Here is a 17,466-nt window from a genome sequence, read left to right as displayed (position 1 = left end):
GTCATAGTTCTGTACAACTGTAAAACAGAGTAAGATCATTTGAGCTTTGGAAACAACTGCTTTCATAAATGCATTGCGGGCCTCGTTTCGCTGGAGCAGGGTAAAAAAGCGTCATGTCAATGACCCAGCCTTAACGAATTCGTTTAGTTACATGTTGCATTTGATGTCCAACATCAGTTTCAAACATTTATTTATTTAATCTCCACCTAGAGTGCCTCTTTCCACTGCTGTGGTGCTGCATTGCAATCAGTGATGTTTTCTCTCCGTAGCTGTCCATGGTCCTGGAATCAAATCATCTGACTTTGCTTGGACACCAGCCTGATCTCCAGCTCCTTCCACCTCTGGAAACTATCTAGGTGGTCATGCGACTTCTCATGCGAGCTGAGTAGGTGGCACAGATTGTTCCAGTCCCTGCTTCCATCCCTGGCCAGCGCAGATGTGCACTCGTGTGTGAAAAGTTTGCAGCAAGAACAGAAGGCTGCATCGTTATTGGAATGATACGCCTTGGTCTCTCCACTCTCTCCCCGTTCAATATCCCCCTATTGTAGTGGGCCACCGAAAACTTTCGTTGCCCCTCATCTCTTGGGGAATTCCCCTCCTTAGGCTGTGGCCCAACCTGCACTAACATCTCCCGTAAAGATCCATTCCTATATTTTGGCCCCTCACCAGGATCTTTTATGTTTTTTGTCTGGGAGTCGGATTTAGCAGCAGCACCACCACTGTCATCCGGGACCGGGAGCGACGAATCTGAGTCTGGGATAGTAGGGTCTTCGCCGACATTGTTTGGAGGTGTGGCTAGGCCTGGTGCGACCACATGTTCTTGTTCAGCCAGAGAGCTTTCATCATTGGTGGAAGTGCATGCTCGGACTCCTCTGGTTTGCCCTCTTCGCTGCTTGAATCAGCGAACGGGGGCTCGTCGTTCTCGGCGAATGAATGGCCTGTCCTCCTAGGCTGTCATTCTCCACACCGGCTGATGGACATTGCTGCACGCTGATCAATTTCACCAGCGAATTTCTTTGATTTAGAGATTGTGTTGCTTTTCTCATAGTTTTTTTTTTAATATTCGCTTCCTGATAGTTTGTGTCTCTTAGGCATGGTAGCAAATTGTTTCAAATCTCTGTAGATTACTTTTAGCAAAAATTATATCCAGTAGTAGTAGCTACTAACATTAATCGTCTTTTTCACACACCAAACATGAAAAAAATCATTTAATTGGCAGATTAATTTGTATTAATGTTTCACAGTTGGATATTCCCATATAAACACACACATCGCCATAGCTACCAGGATAGTGGGAGTGAATTTCGAGAGAAGCGGGAATGGGGTGGGGCGGGAACTGCAGCAACGCTATGAGCTGGTGGCTGGGATGCCGCTGGTAGTGTAGTAGCCGATCAGGTCAGGACCGCAGCCAATGGTCAGGACCGCAGCCAATGGTCAAAATCCCGCCCAATTTCAAGTGCTGCCACAGCGGCGGGCTAATCTTTCCTAATGGGAGGGCGGCCCTGTATAATTGGGCAACACAGTCTCACATTCAATTCGCGCATATATTTACAAAATGTATTTCAGCAGATTTCGTGCGTTTTTGTGCATTTTTTGTGCATTTTTGGGGTGGTTCAATTCGTTTGAAAATACACGAATTTCTGTGCTACTTAATTCGTGCGAAAAGACACGAATTTAACCAGTAGGCGACCACAACCGTTGCAACAACCATGTAGACGCGATAATTGATTTATTTCATTTTTGTTCTTCTTAATGGCTAATTCAACGTCATGAATATACAGAAATGTTGTCTTTGTTTTAACCATGTTTAAAATGTGTCGTTGTATGCCTATATGTACTGTTTTAGACTTGCTGAACAGAATTTTTGAGAAAAGACGCACATTTAAGTGCGACTTAATTCGTGGAAATATTGTTTTATTAATGCCAATGCTGTTCTGTGCTTTGATTTCGCTTAATACTTTGGATACTGCGTGCACTTGTAATCAGAACGCCTTTTTGTCATGTAGGGAACCATACACGATTTTCTTCATAACCCATTTCATATTTCGGTAGCCTAAATTACACCATTTTCTTCATAATGCATGTATTACATGTTAATGTAAAATAATTAATTATGTTGCTTACACTTATGGCCTTTCCAAGGCCTTTCCATACCTTAAGGAACATTTTAGCACTCACCAATATGTTAGTGAGAAACGCCACAATTGCAAATGTAAGGTCCCTTACTAGACGTCCTGCAACGTTTCTAAAATTCGTGGACGGGGCGCGCGGGGGAGAGATCTTTCAGGAAGTCATCAAACTAAATTCTCGGACGTTCGGTTTCCGTTTTATAAAAATAACACATTTTGGTCATTTTTCCGCAGTCTAGGAAATTCCCACCAGAGGGAAAATAAATAATTTGCAAATGCACAAGCACATTGCAAATGCATGTGGCCTTTTCTCCTAAACGGAAAATATTTCGAAGACGTAATGGACAGTTGGCCCCGAACAAGATGGCGTCGAGGCCTCAACGCTTTTTGAGTTATGGCCATTTTTCTGGGATTAAAGGTCAAAAACGCAAGTAGGGTGCTAATTTGACCGCTTCACGTCAAAGTACATAAGCATACGGTGTCAGGAAAAAAGAACCAGCCATTTATCTATCGTAATTAAGAGAAAATCTACAATTGACAATTGGTCATGTTCACAAAAGGAGTTAAAAAAAAAAATACAGATCCAGTTGCAGTGTGTTCAAGACGAACATTTTTTTAAGTGGGTCTCGAAGCTCTGCCAGAATTCTGTGATTTTATGTGATTTTATGAAATAACACACACTCATTTAACCCTCTGTAAATAAGTCAGTTCTTAACATAAAGACTTAAAACTCAATATTATATAAGAGCCTACCCCAAGGAGGATATGTGTTCACTTTCAGCTTCCTATGTCAACCGGAAGTACCTTCAAATGGTGCCATAGGGTCAGTTTCGAAGGGTTAAAAAGGTCAGATCTGCCTCCCGGGTGCGGCAGTGGTCTAGGGCACTGCATCGCAGTGCTAGCTGCACCACCAGAGTCTCTGGGTTCGCGCCCAGGCTCTGCCGCAGCCGGCCGCGACCGGGAGGTCCGTTGGCCTAGCGTCGTCCGGGTTAGGGAGAGGTTTGGCCGTAGGGATATCCTTGTCTCATCGCCGCTCCAGCGACTCCTGTGGCGGGCCGGGGCAGTCGCGCTAGCCAAGGGGCCATGTGCACGGTGTTTCCTCCGACACATTGGTCGGCTGGCTTCCGGGTTGGAGCGCGCTGTGTTAAGAAGCAGCTGCGGCTGGTTGGGTTGTGCTTCGGAGGACGCGTGGCTTTCGACCTTCGTCTCTCTCTGAGCCATACGGGAGTGTAGCGATGAGACAAGATAGTAATTACTAGCGATTGGATACCACGAAGAAAAGGGGCTAAAAGGATGGAGTGAAAAAGTACGGTGCTTAAAGACACACCAAAGCCTGCAATGGCATTCCATATCTCCCAGCCGTGCCGAGTTCAAGAATGCCCCGCTTGACCGTAGCGCTCGTCTGAGGCAGCGACAGTGACAAGAAGAAGACCATGACCCTTGACCTCAATTTCAATTTTTTTGCTTTGGGAGACAGAGAGAGAACTGTTAAGGTTAGAAGCACAATTTGACCTCAGGAACGTTCCTAAGTCTCTGTGCAAGCCTAACTTGACCGTGTGGCATTAACCCTAACAGTAAAAGAAGGTGTTTACATCAAAACGTTTACAATGACATCTCACCCCATAGGAACACATTGCCTGCACCCCTAAATTCAACCTGAAGCCTATGTGGGTTATGAATGTCTTATGAACCTGTCTTCAATGACAATCCATCAGCCACTATGAGGTCTACCTGTGTGATTCTAAGCTTCCTGGAGCAACCGGAAGTGGTTAAAATCACCCTAGAAGTGTTTTGCCATACCCAACCGCAGTTTAGAAATAGTGCATTCAACCCTTGTAAATCAGTCAGTTCTTAACGTATAGACTTAAAACTCAGGATTCTGTAAAAGCCCCATCCATAGGATATGTTTTACTAGCTTCCTGTGCCAACCGAAGTGCCAATAATTGGGTCAAAGGTGCTGTTTCGAAGGGTTAAAAAAGTCAAATCTTTCCAAAACTTAATATTGTGAATCGGTCAACCCTCATGAACTGTAAATCAGTCATTCACCCATGCAGATTTCAAGGAAAAATTTACACACCCACACAGAAAGGATGGAGTGACACACTGAGGGGCTTAGAGGCAGACAGTGCCTGCAATAGTTACTTTTTGTTTGAACTTTTAAAGAACCGTCAGACCTAGAGTTCTGAAACTTTACAAACGCTGTTCTAGAGCTCAGTCGATTAAGCACGGTGAGTTATTGGGCTCTAGAAGGTTCTCGGACGATAAAAAGCCTCGGTGCATTTGCATTGACTTCAATTCATTTGAGCATTACAAAATGGGACATTTAGAAAAAGTCCCAGAGTTGCAAGACTAGGTGCATTGAAACCGGCTCGGCCCATAGAGACGGACCCCGACATTTCTGTCCGATAGCTCATTCAAGGACCCGTAGCAAGGCATGGAAAAAAGTGGAATTTCAGCACCAATTAAGGTTTTGCTGCGGCACGAATGACCTATCGAGCCGAAACTTGGGATTCGAGGTCGCCTCACATAGGGCTAAACATAATGTGAAAACTGACACCGCAGCTAGAACATAACTACGTATATTTGTTTTATTATGGTTTAACCTTTTGTCAATAGGGGGAGCTGTTAGCATTATTTTTTTTTTTACATTTCCAAATTAAACTGCCTCGTACTCAATTCTTGATCGTACAATATGCATATTATTGTTATTATTGGATAGAAAACAGTCTATAGCTTCTATAGGAGTTGAAATTTTGTCTCTGAAGTGGTACAGAACAATTTCTACAGCACTTTTCATGACAGGGTTCAGATTTCAGAAATTTTTACCTCTGATCTGGGGTCTGTTTATAAGGCCACAGTGAATGCTATGAAGAAACCGACACTGCCTACGTCTTCCTCTGGGTGTCTGTACGTCATCACGTTTTCAATGAAATCGATGGGACGTTCAACAGCCATTATAAAATGACCAAATGTACAGAGACCGCCCTTTCTCAACTTGCGCCTCAAGCGTGAAGGCCATCGGACCTGTCTCGTTCCAAGTCGTTTTCTAACCAGCAATATTTCTCCGGTCATGTTTTCAGTCGTTATAGTTGTTAAAAACATCATAATGTAGTTAATTTGAGCCGTTTTATATCAATTTATATCCGTTTAGTGCGATTTGAGGAATTTCTTTGTTGTGCGTTCTGAAAGTTTGGACACGTTTTAGGGAGTCGGTCGTTGGTGGTGACATTTCGAAGGACAGAGGACATCTATCGACCAAAGACGTTTATAACATAGAAAGGATACATTGCCCAAGAATATGATGGAAGAACAGCTCAAAGTAAGCAATATTTAATATGATAAACCGTGTTTCTGTCGAAATATTTTAAACGCATAATCTCCCATTTTGTTTGGTATAGCTTCACTTGGCCAACCCTGTATTGAAAAGTAAGGATAATTTTAAAAAATGTAAATCAGCGGTTGCATTAAGAACTAATTTGTCTTTCGATTCCTGAAACCCTGTATTTTTTAGTCAAGTATATGATTAGCTTTCAATTAAACTAGATCACTCTGATAGATGACGTCAGACATATTGAGGCTATATTTCTAGTATTTATGTGTAACCACGGTTTTGTATGGCTAAATATGCACCTTTTCGAACAAACTGTATATGTATATTGTAAAATGATGTTACAGGAGTGTCATCGGAAGAATTCTGAGAAGGTTAGTGAAAAAATTAATATATTTTGCGGGTGATTACGTTATAGCGCCTCTTTGGCTGAATCGATGCCTCTTGTAACGTTTTCACATGTGGTATGCTAACTTATCGATTTATTGTTTTTCGCTGTAAAACGCTTAGAAAATCTGAAATATTGTCTGAAATCACAAGAACTGGTCTTTCCATTGCTATGCTTTGTCTATTCTTATGAAATGTTTTATGATGAGTAAATTGGTCATACACGTTGCGCTATCTAGTAATTCTAGTCAATTTGTGATGGTCGGTGCAATTGTAAACTGTGATTTCTACCTGAAATTGCACTTTTTTCTAACAAAAACTATCCTATACCATGAATATGTTATCAGACTGTCATCTGATGGTTTTTTTTATAGGTTATTGCTATCAATATCTTAGTTGAGCCGAATTGGTGATAGCACCTGAAGGAGTAAAAACTGATGGAGTTAGAATAGTGGTGTATTTTGCTAACGTGGTTACTAAATAGATTTACATATTGTGTCTTCCCTGTAAAACATTTTTAAAAATCTGAAATGTGTGGCTTTATTCACAAGATTTGTATCTTTCATTAGGTGGCTTGGACTTGTGATTTAATGCTATTTAGATGCTACTATCTACTTTTGAAGCTATGCTAGCTATGCTAATCAGTGTGTGGGGTGGGGGTGCTCCCGGATCCGGGTTTCTGAGGCAAGTAAAAGTTAAATGGAAGGCGCTTGTGAATTTGGGCCTGCTCTAAATATGTGATAGTTGCTTCCTAAACGAGTTGGAAAAAGTAAGTTTGAGTCAAGATGTACAGTTTGGTGTCTGAAAATATCTAATGGCTGATGACACTATGCTCTCTCTTCTCTCTAAATTGATTGTATGCAAACAACGTACACATGTGATTTCAGTGTGTGAGTGTGTGGTATGCGGGTTGGAGACATTTTATTTCGACATTATAAAGGAAAACGATTATAATGGCAACTGTGCCATGTTGATCTGAGCCTTCTACACTATGCCTTGATTACACCTTTAATGCGCCAAATGGTACGCAGCATCATCTGTATATGTGTGCAACAAAAGTTCAACATAATTAMTGCACCACACAGAACACACTGAAACTGCCTCTCAAACGCAATGCTTCAAGGCAAACGTAGCGTTCCATTGGAAAGAATGTACTTTGCAAAAACACTGTCGGTGTGATCGAGGAGTTACCACTAAAACATATTGCGTTGTGCGCGATACCAGTTATCATACATATGTGCATCTGTCATGTCTTTGCATTTTTATTTAACCTTTATTTAACTAGGCAAGTCAGTTAAGATCAAATTCTTATTTACAATGACGGCCTACCAGACGGCAAAAGGCCTCCTGCGGGGGCTGGGATTAAAATAAAATAAAAAAGGAGGATAATACAGTAAGGCACTAAAGTAATACTGCAAAAAAAACAGAGCAAAGGACTTTTTGCCTAAATTTACTACACTGGTGTTGCTTTCCAAGAAGACAGTGAATGTTCCTGAATGGCCAGTTTTGGCTTAAATCTGCTTGCAAATCTATGGCAAGTTTGAAAATGCCCAACATCTTGTAAGAGGTTGAAGAATTTTGAAAATAATAGTGGGCAAATATTGCACAATCCAGGTGTGCAAAGGTCTTAGAGACTTACTCAAGAAGACTCAGAGCTGTAATCGATGCCAAAGGTGATTCTAACATGTATAAACTCATCTAGCTGAATACTTATGCAAAGAATATATTTTAGTTATTACATTTTTATTCATCTTGAAAATGTTTAAGAATTTTTCTTCCACTGACATTACAGAGTATTCTGTGTAGATTGTTGACAAAAAATAGCAATTAAATCCATTTCAATCCCACTTTGTAACACAATAAAATGGGAAGAAATCCAAGGGGTAGGAATACTTTTGCAAAGTGCTTTATACAGTGACTTCGGAAAGTATTCACACCCCTTGACCTTTTCCAAATTGTGTTACTTTACAGCAGGGGTGGGCAATTCCAGTCTTCGAGGGCCTGATTGGTGTCATAGTTTTGCCCCAGCTCCAGCCAACACACCTGACTCCAATAATCACCTAATTTCAATGGTCAGTTTAGAATGCAATTTGATTAATCAGCTGTGTTTGTTAGGGATGGAGAAAAAGTGTGACACCAATCAGGCCCTCGAGGACTGGAGTTGCCCACCCCTGCTTTACAGCCTTATTCTAAAATGGATAAAATWAAATAAATCCTCAGCAAGCTACACAAAATAGCCCATAATGACAAAGTGAAAACAGGTTTTTAGAAATGTTTGCTAACTTATTAACAATAAAAAACAGAAATACCTTATTCACATARGAATTCATACCCTTTGCTGTGAGACTCAAAATTGAGCTCAGGTGCATCTTATTTCCATTAATCATCCTTGAGATGTTTCTACAACTTTGAGTCCACCTGTGGTAAATTCAATTGATTGGACATGATTTGGAAGGCACACACCTGTCTACATAAGGTTCCACAGTTGACAGTGCATGTCAGAGCAAAAACCAAGCCATGAGGTCGAAGGAAATGTCTGTAAAGCTCCGAGACAAGATTGTGTCAYGGTACAGATCTGGGGAAGGGTACCAAACATTTTTTTGCAGCATTGAAGGTCCCCAAGAACACAGTGGCCTCCATCATTCTTAAATGGAAGAAGTTTAGAACCACCAAGACACTTCCTAGAGCTGGCCGCCCGGCCAAACTGAGCAATCGGGTGAGAAGGGCCTTGGTCAGGGAGGTGACCAAGAACTCGATGGTCGCTCTGACAGAGCTCTAGAGTTCCTCTGTGGAGATGGGAGATACAACAAATTGGAATTCGTAACATATCATACACAAATTCGTAACATATCATCCGAATTGTCATTCGTAACATATCATACGAAATGGATGATGGTCATTCACAAATGAATGCATGCCATACAAAACGTAACATATCATACTAAATGGACTATCTTGGATTCATGTACGGAATAATACAAAATGCTCTGAGACCAGGTTGCAGCCTGGGAAATCCCAGAACTAGTGCAACATCACTGGAACATTGTTAATGTGGAAATCAACCCGTCTGCCTAGGATGACTAAAATGATCCTGAATGAATGGTAAATAATGATGAGTAAGAAAGTTACACAGGGTCAAAGATCATACCTCAAGACATGCTAACCTCTCACCATTGCCAATAACAGTGGAGGTCAGCATGTCTTAAGGGTATGATCTTGCATAAAGTACATTACGTTGAACTGGGTGAATAGAATGTAAATAAGTCATCCAATGTGCTGTAATAGAAATAAAGCCATGCACGTCAACATAATAATTGAGCTCCCTAATCTTAAACTGCATCACTGATTGACAATATAGAAGTAACTCGTGTTGAATTCTACCCCACATGATAGGGAGAATTGGATACATTGGAACCTTGCAATATAGATAACATTATGCATGGTGGGAGGGAGCTTAAACACAAAGTCATCTCTCATGAGCCATAGATCAGCCCCCTGTAATAATGCATAGAAGTCCAAACCTGGTTGGAAAAACTCATCACCAACAGCCTGGTAATGTGGCTGGAGAGTCAACCTGTCGTAAACAGTAAAYAGCAAATAGAAAAGCATATTCTTTACTCTCTCTCTGTGAAAGTCATTTTGTCTGAGTGCCCTGATAAAGTTATTAAAATGTACAACATTGGTGATGGCGCAAAAGTTAAATGTCCCTCTCCACTGGTTATCCACCATACATTGTAGACTCAATTATTTGACAGACCTTGTAACCATGAACAGAAAATCTCTCAATGAGAGAGAGAGTTCAATAAACTCATCTGAGTGAATCAATGTTTCTGTGTTTGTGGACTTTCACCTACATGTTGTTTTTAATCTCTCATAAGAATGTTACATATGAACTACATGTTCACTCATTCTCCAATCGAATGTTTTCCCGGAAAGAAATACTTAGGCATTTGTATTTGTATGGATTTGACATAAAAAACAAGTAGATGAGCTGGTTAAGAAGCTAAGATTTAAAGTTGGCTTTTTCTACAGAAACAGATGCTGCCTTTCTCTAAGCAGTAGGAAGCAGGTTATTCAGTCAACCTTTTTATCTGTTCTTGAATATGGTGATATTAATTATCAAAGTGCAGCTGCTACAACTCTTAAACCTTCAGATGTCATATACCATAGTGCACTTCGTTTTGTTACAGGTGACAGTTCTGATAGTCATCCCTGTATCCTGTATCACAAGGTTGGCTGAACGTCACTAAAGACCCGTAGATCTCTACATTACTCCCTTTATGTTTACAAGGCCCTACTTTATAAACTTCAGTCTTATCTAACTTTGCTGTTGAAGTATACACACCTGAGTTGCCTAACCCGTTCACAGGATTGGTTAACTGTTGAGGTTCCTAGGGTCTCCAAAGCTAGGTAAATCTGCTTTTAGTTTTAATGCACCATATTGAATGCACCATTTGCAAATGTATAACGTTTAATACAAAGATTGTTCCTCTCTCTATATCAATTACTTTCTTTATGATTGGCTTTACAAATTCCTCATCCATAGCATCAGTGACAGGTATTGTAATAGAACTGTAGTAGGACGACTGTTGTTTGGAAATGTTGACCAACTTTTTGTCGTTCGTACCACTGTGATGGTGTGTCCCTGAGAGTGAAGAGCCTTGATCAGAATGTCCATGTTAACCCAGTGACTTCCCTCCCCGGGAAAGACCCGCAACTTCCCACCATGGCAAACTGAACCACACATAATCAACAGAAATAACAAAAGGCATGAAGTCATGTTTCCAATATATGTTATAATTTATCTGAAATATAAAACAAACAGAGGGAGGAAATCATATTCAGTTTGTATGACACATTGAACAGATTTTGACATATAGTCAGTTAGCTGACTATATACTCTCATTTATGTACAAGCATTTGGCTCCACCCGCGATAATATCTGCTAAATATGCGTATGTGAACAATAAATACAATTTGATGTGATACAAATCATGAAAGACCATGAAAGCTGTTCTCAATAGTGCATAATTAATTCTCTATCGGGTTTTGAGAGTTTGAGACAATGAAGATTACACTTTATTCTTCTCTAACCACTAGGCTGGTAACTTAATGGTTAGACCGTTGGACTAGTATCCGGAAGGTTGCAAGATCGAATCCCTGAGCTGACAACGTAAAAATATGTCATTCTGCCCCTGAACAAGGCAGTTAATCCTAGCCTGTCATTGTTAAGACTTGCCTAATTAAATAAAGGTAAAAAGTTTAGATTCACATTTGATACAGTATGTAAACACAATACATTACATCCTTGCTTATTAACTTAATGTAATTATTATTACCTTATTCAGTCTGGAGGTAAGATGTAGTGAAATGTTACATGTAAAATGTGTAGGTTACTTTGGCTTTTGTGTGGCATGTTGGTTTATAAGGGTTAAGTAAAGGTCAAAGTACTGCTTTTAAGAGAACCTTTCCATTTGTTAAAGTCACAGTGATGGTTACTCAAAACTCATTGAGTGAACATGATTATAATATGGATGTATAATATTACTATGGATGTATAATATAATGTGGATGTATGATATTAAAATATTGTTTAACATAGCAGAATTATCATGGCTGAATTAAAAATCTGCCCTGAGCTTCCCAAAGAAAATAGAAAAGCAAATTCTTTACTCTATCTGTGAAAGTAATTTTGTGTGAGAGCCATGATCCAGTCATTGGAATATAAGACATGGGAGATGGTGCAATGGTTAAATGTCCATCTCCACTGTTTACCCACCGTACATTGTAGACTAGAGGTAGCTGAAGATTGTGAGCCACCAAAATACCCGCTCCCCCATGCTGGGTCAGTAAGCACCAGGTCTAACTGGCTCTACTCCAGGGATAGGATTTCATTAAAGAATATACACTTCTTATCTTTTTAAACTAGGCAAGTCAGTTAAGAACACATTCTCATTTACAATGACGGCCTACCCTGGCAATGCTGGGACAATTATGCACCGCCCTATGGGACTCCCAATCACAGCCGGATGTGATACAGCCTGGATTTGAATCAGGGACTGTAGAGACACCTCTTGCACTGAAATGCAGTGCCTTAGACTGCTGCGCCACTCAGGAGCCCACTCAGGAGCCACTCAGGACCCCACTAATCATGTAAATGTAATTAACTAGAAAGTCGGGGCACCACGAAAGAGTGTTTATAGAGCTGTTATCTTCCGAATAAACTCTTATAGACCTAGTAATATTTTACATCAATAGCAGTCAATATTAATCGTCACCTTATTTCAGTCTCATCTGAAAGTTGTAAATTCTTGGTTATCTTCACGAACCCTGGCTAACAASTTGAATCAGCAATACARAATTGGGWWKAATTATTTATTTACTAAATACCTAACTAATCACACAGAATTACATATACACAGAATGAATCATACCTTGATTACAAATTATGTCATAAAGGAAAACGTCTCTAGCGGACGGAGCAGATATGACAGCTGGTTACACAAAGAAAAGGGGGTTGGGTTTGAGTGAAAGAGCGGGAATGACTGAAGAACAAAGGGAGAAGCTATGTCTCTATCGGGCTGTAGGCAGCTACTCTATCGTAATAAGAATCTTATGCATTCTAAATTACCGCCCATTTGGAAAGAGAGAAATTCAATAAATGTTTACTCTGAGCTGCGCTTCAATAGGTTGGTGGTAGATGGATGGCCGTGTTGCCCAACAGAGTCTTTTGTCCTTTGAGAGTGTCTCTGGGTGGTGAACGGGAAATGTTGTAGTGTCGTCATTGTGTGGTAGATGGGTACTCTGTCCGTCCTTTCCTAGCCACAGTTTACAGCGGCCGCTGCTAATTCAACGGCTAGGAGGTATCACTTCTGTAGTGAATAAGAGTTCAAAGTTCATACCGTTCGCAACCAAAGCTCACGCTGAGGTTGGCTTAGATCTGTAGTTAACATGTTAGCCTTTTCAACGTATGGACCGTCGTCCTATCGTCCTCGGAACAGGAGGTTACATTTTCGTCAAGGGCTTATATAGTGGAGGGAGAGAAGGGTGTGTTTCATAGTTTATAACCCATGTCTCTTCACAGGGGCGGCGCACTGATTGAGCGAGAGCTCTAATCTTATGAAAACCCAATTCTCTCATTTGGAAGCTAAATTACATTTAATCTTTTCACAAACAGTTTCATTTAAATTGCATTTAAATTGCACAAAAATTCCATGTGAATTCTGATAACTATTACTTAACATTTTTACATTTAAGTCATTTAGCAGACGCTCTTTCCAGAGCGACTTACAAATTGGTGCATTCACCTTATGATATCGCAGTGTGGGGTGGGTGGGGCTGAGATGCCGCCTTCTCCACCAAAAAGTCATATCCTTGCTTCAGAGCCTGAGCTACATACAGGCAGTTAGATTTGGGTATGTCATTTTAGGCAAAAATTGAAAAAAAGGGTCCGATCCTCTTAGTCGGTCAGAGTCCACCTGATCAAACAAGAGTTGTTTGTTTTGCATTCTGTTCAACCTGCCGTCTGATTTCTCCTATCTTCAGATGAAGATGGCAAGCTACAATGGAGCATAAGGCTCATACCTTTCTCATATCTTTACTGGTTGCTTCTTGGAGAATCTACGATGGTGGGAAAATTCTGGTATTTCCCTTAGAAGGTAGTCCTGGGTGAACATGGACATTCTGATCAAGGCTCTTCACTCTCTCAGGGACACACCATCACAGTAGTACGGACAACTCAAGTTGGTATATTAAAGAAGAGTCTCACATTACAGTTCTATTACAATACCTGTCATTGATGGTGTGGAATTTGAGGAATTTGTAAAGCCAATCGTAAAGAAAGTAATTGATATAGAGAGGGGAACGAGCTCTGTATTAAACGTTATAAATTTGCAAATCGAGAATGTTCTCTGCAATGTCTACTGTTCATGTGCACTGGAATGTGACATGGCAATGCTGTATTGGAAGACAAGGATTTAATGAAGACCGCTGGAGGAGAACCAGTATGACCTGGTCCTTACTGACCCAGCATGGGGGACCGGTATTTTGGTGGCTCACTTCTTCAGCTACCTCTAGTCTACAAGTAGTCGGTGGATAACCAGTGGAGAGGGACATTTAGCCATTGCACCATCCCAATATCTTATATTCCAATGACTGGATCAGGGCTCTCACACAAAAGGACCTTCACAGAGAGAGTAAAGAATATGCTTTTCTATTTGCTTTGGGAAGTTCAGTACAGACTTGTAATCCGGCCCATATACCAGGCTGTTTGTGATGAGTTTTTCCAACCAGGTGTGGACTTCTATGAGTTATTACAGGGGGCTGATCTATGGCTCATGAGAGTTGACTTTGTGTTTGAGTTCTCGTCCCACCATGCCTAATGTTATCTATATGGGAGGGTTCCAATGTAAACCTGCCAAGCCTCTTCCCAAGAACTGGAGGAGTTTGTTCAGAGTTCTGGGAGCATGGAGTCATTATCATGTCTTTGGGGACTTTTGTGTCTGAGTTTCCAAATGATTAGCTGGTGTGATAGCTGCTGCTTTTGCCCAACTGCCTCAGAGGTAATCTGGAGACACAAGGGGAGATAGGCCAGCTACTCTGGGCAACAATACCTTACTAGTTCAATGGATGCCGCAAAATGATCTGTTAGGACATCCAAAGACAAGGCTGTTTGTAGCTCATGGAGGAACAAATGGGGTTCAAGAGGCTATTTACCATGGAATTCCTGTTGTGGGTCTACTCTGTTTTTTGATCAATATGACAACCTCCTTCGTCTGAAAAAAAGAAGGAGGAGCGAAGCTTTTATCCATGGCAACAGTAGGACAAGACAATAACTTCTTGGACGCCTGCAGGAAGTTCTGGATGAGCCGTCTACTACAGGATGAAAATGCAGAGACTCTCCAGGCTACCACAAGGACGTGCCAATGGAGCCCTTGGACACTGCCCTCTTCTGGATTGAGTTTGTCATGAACACACAAGGTGCTGCTCACCTGCGTACTGAGTCCTACAGAATGCCTTGGTACTCGTACCACTTCTGTAGATGTTGTCCTGATATTGGTTGGCTGTTGTAGTAGTGCTTCTTCTTCTTCTTGTTGCAATAGTCAGATATTTAAGCGTTAGAAGTTGCTTGAAAAGAAATATTAAAGTGAATGAGAACAGATCCAATTCTCCACATTCTGGTGCACCACAAATAATAGGATAAGTATGAATCAAAGCTGTAATATGTAGCTTTTAGGGTGAACCACAAAATTCACATAGATATTTTGTTATAGATCTGTCATTTCTCAATGAAAGCAAGTGTATAATGCCGTAGATATATTCTATGCTCGCTATTTCTATGATTCCCCATGTCTAAGTTTTAGTTTTTTGCGTATTTTACTTTTGGTTTTGAACCACGCGTTCAAAAGCTGCAAATGCAATATTATTGGTTAAGGAATATATATTTCACAATGCTTTAGATGGTAAAATGATTATTTACACTAATGTGCTTGTTTTGTTCACATAAACGAATTTAGGCAACCTATTACAATTTTATTAACCCAGGCGGGATTGGTTGTCATAAAATCAAATTTAAAATATTTTATAATGAGAGGATATATGTAAAAACAATAAGTATTTAGAATCAATAATATATTCCAATATAGATTTGGATAAGCAAAAACAACAGTAAAGATTAAAAAGCAAAAGAATAGGTCATCCTGATCATAATAAATAAGATATATTTAATTTGTAAATTCTGACGTACTAATTTTAAGAGAAAATAAATGAAATATTATTGAAGAAAGGCTAAGATACCGCAGATAAAATGAATTTAAGATAAGAATGAAATACTTGTAAGATTATTAAAAGCTAAATAATTTAATGAGAAGACCAGTATTAATTATTTTGCGATCAAATTTATGAGGACCACATAAATGACTTTTGTTACTATTTATTGGGCAAACGGGTAATTTATATGTTACATCCAAATTGATACATACTAACAATAATATATAATTGAAGTGTTAAATAAAAAATAACATATAAGAATAAGTATTGAAAAAAGCTCACATACGAGCTCCTATTTTGTGATGATTGTTAATTGAAAGTATATGTTATTTTCAATATAAGAGAACCGTAAAATGCATAAATGATAAACAAAATTATAATGAAGAAGTTTTTTTTTTAATCAGAAAGTTCTTGTAAAAGAAATAAAAAATAAACCATTTCAATAATAAAGTATAAAATAGAAAAGTAAAGATAAGAATTTAAAAATATAGAGTAATAAAATTTAATACTAGATGAAAAAAATTTGCAATTTTGCATTCTTCTTGTCTCTGATGTTACCACTTTACAATAGTGCATCTAACTCTTTTAAGGGGGGGGGGAGTTAGAAGGAATTTACTTTTATTCCTATCCTAGATTCGCTTAAACGAGGTGGGGTTTCAGGGGTGTCTCCCGGAGTGGTGATTGACTCCGCTGACCTGTGCGTCGTGAGGAGTTTGTTCACCATTGGGGTGGGCCAGAGCAGCGACAGTTTTGACTGGCTGACGCGGGAACTGTACTTCTCAGAGGTAGGGAGGCGAGCAGGCCAGAGGTGGATTGAATCGCAGTGCCTGTTGGTTTGGGTGTAGGGCCTGATCAGAGCCTGAAGGTACGGAGGTGCCGTTCCCCTCACAGCTCCGTAGGCAAGCACCATGGTCTTGTAACTAATGTGTAGACTTTCCCAGATACAGTTTATGTCGTCCTGTCATCAGTCATAATATCTCAGATGACAACCGAACTGACATCATATTCAACTTCAACAGCCAACTTCTTATGGCTGCAGGGGCAGTACTGAGTAGCTTGGATGAAAAGGTGCCCAGAGGTGCCCAGAGTAAACTGCCTGCTCCTCAGTCCCAGTTGCTAATATATGCAAATTATTATTAGTATTGGATAGAACACACTCAGAAGTTTCTATAACTGTTTGAATGATGTCTGTGCGTATAACAGAACTCATATGGCAGGCAAAAACCTGAGAAAATGTTCCAACCAGGAAGTGGGAAATCTGAGGTTTGTAGGTTTTCAACTCATCGCCTATCGAATACACAGTGGGATATGGGTCAGTTTGCACTTCCTACGGCTCCACTAGATGTCAACATTCTGTCGAACCTTGTCTGATGCTTCTACTGTGAAGTGGGGCCGAAGGAGACAGGAATGAGTAAGGTCTACCATGAGCTGACCATGCTCGGACCATGCGCGTTCACATGAAAGGGAGCTCTGTTCCATCGCACTTCTGAAGACAATGGAATTCTCCGGTTGGAACTTTATTGAAGATTTATGTTTAAAACATCCTAAAGATTGATTCAATACATCGTTTGACATGTTTCTACTGGCTGTTACGGAACGTTTTGACATTTCGTCTGCTTTTAGTGAACGCGCTTCCTGACTTTGGATTTGTTTACCAAACACGCTAACAAAAATAGCTATTTGGACATAAATGATGGACATTACCGAACAAAACAAACATTTCTTGTGGAAGTGGGAGTCCTGGGAGTGCATTCCGACGAAGATCAGCAAAGGTAAGTGAAGATTTATAATGCTATTTATAACTTTTGTTGACTCCACAATTTGGCAGGTAACTGTATGGCTTCCTTTTGTGGC

General features: G+C 40.2%; 2 pseudogenes; one reads left to right on the top strand and one right to left on the bottom strand.

Moving 5' to 3' along the window:
* LOC111969312 (UDP-glucuronosyltransferase 2C1 pseudogene) overlaps positions 1-11,228 on the bottom strand; it is a 21,327-nt pseudogene extending 10,099 nt beyond the window's left edge.
* Positions 8,377-14,915, top strand: LOC111969102 (UDP-glucuronosyltransferase 2B20-like; annotated as a pseudogene).
* Positions 14,916-17,466: the final 2,551 nt, after the last annotated feature.

The sequence above is a fragment of the Salvelinus sp. IW2-2015 genome, linkage group LG10 (genome assembly GCF_002910315.2).
Source record: "Salvelinus sp. IW2-2015 linkage group LG10, ASM291031v2, whole genome shotgun sequence".
Lineage (NCBI taxonomy): Eukaryota > Metazoa > Chordata > Actinopteri > Salmoniformes > Salmonidae > Salvelinus > Salvelinus sp. IW2-2015.
Note: the sequence above shows the minus strand (reverse complement) of the source record. Positions and strands in the feature narration are given on the sequence as shown.